The sequence below is a fragment of the Anomaloglossus baeobatrachus genome, chromosome 11, assembly GCF_048569485.1.
Source record: "Anomaloglossus baeobatrachus isolate aAnoBae1 chromosome 11, aAnoBae1.hap1, whole genome shotgun sequence".
Lineage (NCBI taxonomy): Eukaryota > Metazoa > Chordata > Amphibia > Anura > Aromobatidae > Anomaloglossus > Anomaloglossus baeobatrachus.
This window is the reverse complement of record NC_134363.1, coordinates 77356462-77362461: the sequence shown is the minus strand read 5'-3', so window position 1 is coordinate 77362461 and position 6000 is coordinate 77356462. Positions and strand designations below refer to the sequence as shown.

Here is a 6000-nt window from a genome sequence, read left to right as displayed (position 1 = left end):
GCAGTCCTCAGTTGCCTATACACCTCGCGCTAGTACATGGTGGTAGGCCAGATCACCACATTACCCCCCTTATCCGCTGGTTTGATCACCACCCCTTCTAACTTCTTCAGTTCCTCAAGAGCCCGTTGATGTTTTACCGAAAGGTTATTAGATAGGTTACTCCTGGAAAGTGATTTCAGGTCTCCCATGACAAGGTCATGGAAGATCTGAACCTGGGGGCATAACGAAAGCGGGGGGAACGTGGTGGAGCGCGGGTGCAAATGTGTCGGAAAGATACCGGACAACTCACCAGATGCCTGACCCTCGAGTTCCTCAAGTGAGCGCACTGCCTCCTCCTCAGCCTCAGTGATGGACAGACCAGGCCAAGACTTCTTGGAATGTAACTTATGGAGGACCAACTTTCTGAGGAACAGGTTCAAGTCCTTTGAAACTGTAAAAAGATCAAAATCACAGTCAGGTACAAAGGTTAGTCCTAATTTTAACACTTCAACCTGGTCGTCAGAAAGTACAATTTGGGACAAATTAATCACCTCCAGTTCGTTAGTATTGCCCTTCTTGGCAATTGCACCTGATGTAGATTTAGGAGGGCCGGGGGGTGCCTTGTTGGATCGACTTTTCCCCACAAACCCTCTGGTCACGGGTCTCGATAGGGCCTGAGATGTCAAGTTCTCATCCTCCACTGAAGAGACCGAGGAGGCAGATACAGAAGCTGCCAAACCGACAAAATGTCTTCTACGGCGCACATTACCCCTCCAGCGGTATACTTGTTGATTCTTATAATCAGTGACCATGATGTGTATTAACCCCTTCCAGCACTGACCATATCAGTGAGCTACTGCTAACTATTAGGGAATTTCATTGCATGCAGCCACATATGGGGAATCTTTCACCCTCTATGTCTTTGTAACCATCCTTATATTTATTATACTACTCATGCCTCGTATTACACTATTGTCTGATTAATAAAAATATTTTTTATCTGCACACTTGTGCCTATGACTATTTATCGTTTCCGATTGAGGTATGTGGCTACTTTGGCAAAATGAAAGACTTCCATTTTCTTTGTGTATTTATAAAATTCTGTGAAGCTGCTACTCACCAAACATCTAGATAAATTCCCTGTGGGGTCTATTTTCCAAAATGGGGTCAATTGTGGGGGAAGTCCACTGTTTAGGCATTTTAGGGGCTCTCCAACTACGACTTGGCATCAGCTAAACACTCCAGCCAATTTTGCATTCAAACAGGCAAATGGCGCTGCTGCCATTCTGAGCCCTGATGCGCGCACGAACAGTAGATTTCCACCCCATATGGGGTATCGGTGTACTCTGCAGATATTGCACAGCAAACTGTCTTGTGTATTTTTTCTGTTACCATTGTGAAAATGCTTAATTTCGGCCTAAAATTACATTTATGTGGGAAAAAGTAACATTTTCATTTTTTCCTTCCACAATGCTTTAGTTTCTATGATGCACAAAGGTTAAAGGGGTGGTTAACTACTCAGTATAGTGGCCACACATCACTGTAAGCCTCATAGAGAAGACTTTTTTCAAATACCTTGTTTAGTAAATTCTGCCTCCGAGCGGCACTATTTTGGTCCTTTTATCCCCATCACATGATCCCCAAGTTGTGTGACCTCTGAGATTCGATGATGTCACATCAACTTCTAGTTGACCCAACGTTACTAAGGCGTGCCCTATTCTCCGTGAGTGACTGGTCTGTTGGCGGCGTTTCTCCGCTTGTCACAGCCCAGTATCTTGCGCACTCAGAGCGCCCCAAGCAGGAGCAATGCTGGGCTGTGACAAACGGTGAAATTCCGCCTACAGCCCAGTCACTCAGTGATGTGTGGCCACTAACCTGAGTAGTGAGCGACCTCTTTAACCCCTTAACGACCACGGGCCGTAAAATTACGTCCTAGCGGTCATAACGTTACTGCCCGCGGTCTCCTGGCAGCAGCATGCTGCGATCGGCGCACATCTCAGCTGATTTTCACAGCTGAGATGTGTGCCTGCTAGGCACGAGCAGAATCGTTATCTGCTCGTGCCGTTTAACCGCTGTAATGGCGCAGTCAATATGTGACAGCGCCATTATAAACGCGATCGCGGGAAAGTTTTGCTTACCGTCCGATACCGGAAGTCACGTGACATGATCACGTGACTTTCGATGGTTGTCATGGTAGCACAGAGTCATGTGATGACTCCTGTGCTAGACATGAACTACTTTCACTTTCGCTTTCCACGGAGCCCAGGGAAGCAGAAAGTGCACGTATCTGCTGTTTACAGCTGTGTAGCTGTGATCAGCAGATAGTGCAGAGCGATCGGACCCCTAGGGGGACTAGTAAAATAAAAAAAAAAGTAAAAAAAAAAGTTTTAAAAAATTAAAAAAAAGCAAAAAAACATAAAAGTTCAAATCACCCCCCTTTCGCCCCGTTGAAAATTAAAGGGTTAAAAAAATAAAAAATATACACACATTTGGAATCGCCGCATTCAGAAACGCCCAATCTATCAAAATATTAAATCAATTAATCTGATCAGTAAACGGCGTAGCGGCAAAAAAATTCCAAACGCCAAAATAACTTTTTTTGTCGCCACAACTTTTGCGCAAAATGCAATAACAGGCGATCAAAATGTAGCATCTGCACAAAAATGGTACCGTTAAAAATGTCAGCTTGAGTCACAAAAAATAAGCTGTCACTGAGCCATAGATCCCGAAAAATGAGAACGCTACGGGTCACGGAATATGGCTTAAAACGTGCACCACTTTTTTCAGACAAACTTCCAAAAATTTTTTAACCCCTTATATAAAGGTAAACCTATAAATGTTTGGTGTCTACGAACTCGCACTGACCTGAGGCATCACACCCACACATCAGTTTTACCATACAGTGAACACAGTGAATAAAATATCTCAAAAACAATAGTGCTATCTCACTTTTTTCGCAATTTTTCTGCATTTGGAATTTTTTTGCCATTTTCCAGTACACTATATGGTAAAACCTATGGTTTCATTGAAACGTACAGCTCGTTCCGCAAAAAATGAGCCCTCACACGACCATATTGACTGAAAAATAAAAAAGTTACGTCTCTTAGAAAAAGAATGGCGAAAGAAAAAAAAACGAAAAGCAAAAAATCGGCCGGTCGTGAAGGGGTTAATAAACTTCTTGGATATGGTTTTGAGCAGATGTAGGGGTGCAGCTTTTAGAATGGTTTCATGCTTGAGTATGTTATGTCACTTAGGCCTCTCAAAGTCACTTCAAATGTGATGCAGTCCCTAAAATTTTGGTTTTGTAAATTTTGTTGGAAAAATGAAAAATTGCTCAAAAATTTTGAACCCTTTTAACTTCCTAACTAAAAAAAGTGATGTTTCAAAAATTGAGCTGATGTAAAGTAGACATTTTGGAAATATTATTTATTAACTAATTTTTGTGATATAACTCTCTGGTTTAAGGGCATAAGAATTCAAAGTTTAAAAATTGTGAAATTCTCTAAATTTTCTCGAAATTTCCAACATTTTTGCAAATAAACACAAAAAGTATTGTCCTAAGTTTATCACTATCATGAAGTATAATATGTCTTGAAACAAAAAACATTTATAAATCACTTTGATCAGTTAAAGCATTCCAGAGTTAATACATCACAAAATGACACTAGTCAGAATTGAAAAAATTGGCCTGGTCATGAAGGTGAAAACAGGCTGGGTGTGAAGGAATTAAATGTTTGGTCAAGCATAGCAGAATTATTTTTAAGTTGATTTTGTACTTCCTAAAAATGAAGGTGTAAATATCCAAATGGCTTTTCATAGAACATTTTTTTTATCCACCCCTACATTAGGGTATGATACATAAATACTTTTGCTATTATATGAGCAAATCCTGACAGTAATAGAGATTTTCTGAGCTGAGATGAATGGTCTATAGTCACTGTTTCTGACTGCAGACTGCCAAACTTTTTATCGTATGTAGGGCGGCCAGTAGGACATTAATGCCCTTACTTTTGTATGGTGCCCGGTGAAAAAGTAGGCCTGAGCCCCGGGGTAATTACTTAGCTTTAGTAAGCCCCAGGTCCGGGCCCCAGTCATAGATGCAGCTTTAAAATTATGGCCACAGCAGAGTGGGGCAGCCATGTCTGACATAATCAGTGATGTCAGACTCTACCAGCTTGCCCTCTGTTGCTTCAGCCACTTTATGTTGAGTGAGTGCACGCCACCACATGGCTAATTTGCATGTGATGTGCTTGAGGCTCATTGCTTGCAAATTATGCATGTGGGGGCAGGATAGGCTGGAGGTCCAGGGGGCATATACCTCCTAGGCTAGTCCCAAGGTAGCTGTTCAGGGCAACCGCATGACTAGTTCTATACCATGAATGCGGTCGCCATAGTTTCCTTTGGGGTCAGGAGACTCCAGTTCTCTTCATAGTGTATCCAAATATATTCACAACTTTGAGATGTGTATGAATTTATATACATGACATCCGGGACTGGGGCTGAGTGCTGCTCATTATCCCACAACCCAGCATGCAGCGATATGATCATGCTGGGACCTCATCATACTGCTGTTGTTGAGGCAGTGCTACTCAGAGGAGGTGAGCATGCGGTGGGGAATAGCAAGCGTTCCATGGTGGAGCTGAAAATTATATGTCCTAACATTTACTGGGGAGTGGAGGGAAGGGGGCATGGGACAAAGTTACTGTGAGGGCATATTATAGGACAATAGGATAAATTGTTAAAGTGGGCACAGTATTGCGAGGAGCAGTGTGTGGGGGGATATTATAGAGAGGGGCAGTGTGTGGGGTATATTATTAATAGGGGCAGTGTGGGGGTATATTTTACAGAGGAACACTGTTTGTGTGCGGTTATTATACAGAAGGGCAATGTGGGGGAAAATTTTACAGAGAGTCAGTGTGTATGGAGGTATATTATACAGGGGCAGTGTGTGGGATATTATACAGACTGGCATTGGCAGCAGGCATGGTTATTATATAGAGGGGCAGTGTGTCGGGGGCATATTATACAGAGGAGCAGTGTGGGGGCATATTATACAAAGCGGCAGCGTGTTGGAGGATATTATACAGAGGGCCACTATGGGAGAGATATTAGGAAGAGGGGCAGTATTGAGGGTGAATTATGGAGATGGCCAGTGTATTATTATTAATACTTTTCAGGTTAAATATATCAGGGCTTGTGCTAAAAAGTAAATAGTTCTCTGGACAGTGGGTATGAAAAAAGTGTATTATAACAGGTAAGCTACCACAGTAAAATCTACGCAAAATTCCATTGACTTTAAAATACAATTTATATTAAACCAACACAGCTGTTATATCTGTCTATTGAACTTACAGAACGATATCCCAGCTGGTGGCTATTGTTCAGATCTAGGCATCCATTCCATCTAGGAATCCTGAATTCTGATCTTAATTAGTAGTATATTGACTTTTCCAAAAATTGTCCACCAGCAGATGTCTAACAGTCTGAAAGTTAGTAGCACATCGGTATGCTGATATTCATATACTTGACTCCCCCTGTACCATTAGTTGTTAGTCGTAAATTATCATAATGCTGCTTTCATTCAGTCAGTAAGAAATTCTGTGACTGTCAGTGTCCCTCAAGCTGTGTAGTGCTCTCAGCAGATATCGAGTAATTACCTTGCAGGTTGTCTGGAAGGTATTAAAGCTTTTCGGTATAATGAGCCTCTGCTGCTCTGCCATTACTCTCCTCCGTGATGGAGCACTCAACTGTTAGATGCCACAGTTACTTGGTAGATGGTGATGGTATAGTGAAAGTACTTGTCAGTGAAGTAATAGTGAGTCCAAATGCCAGATCGCTAGAATGGAACTTGCTAAAATCTATTGCAGATTTTATGCCAACCTACTCCTCTGTGGCGCCCTGCTGTTGTAGCTTAGTTGTTCTTAATAGACTGATCTGATTCCCAAATCACATTTTGGAAGCATCTGGCATCTTCCTCAAGGTTAATTTATTGCCAACAACTAAATGTATAGGGGGAGTCAC

The 6000-nt window shown here is 42.0% G+C and overlaps 1 long non-coding RNA gene across 1 annotated transcript in view; it reads right to left on the bottom strand.

The window, feature by feature from the left end:
- Positions 1-353: 353 nt before the first annotated feature.
- The window catches only part of LOC142256265 (uncharacterized), a 99109-nt gene continuing 93462 nt past the window's right edge, over positions 354-6000 (bottom strand). The window contains exon 3 of the long non-coding RNA XR_012727507.1: positions 354-430. This is a non-coding gene — a long non-coding RNA (uncharacterized LOC142256265). The remainder of the gene's footprint in view (positions 431-6000) is intronic.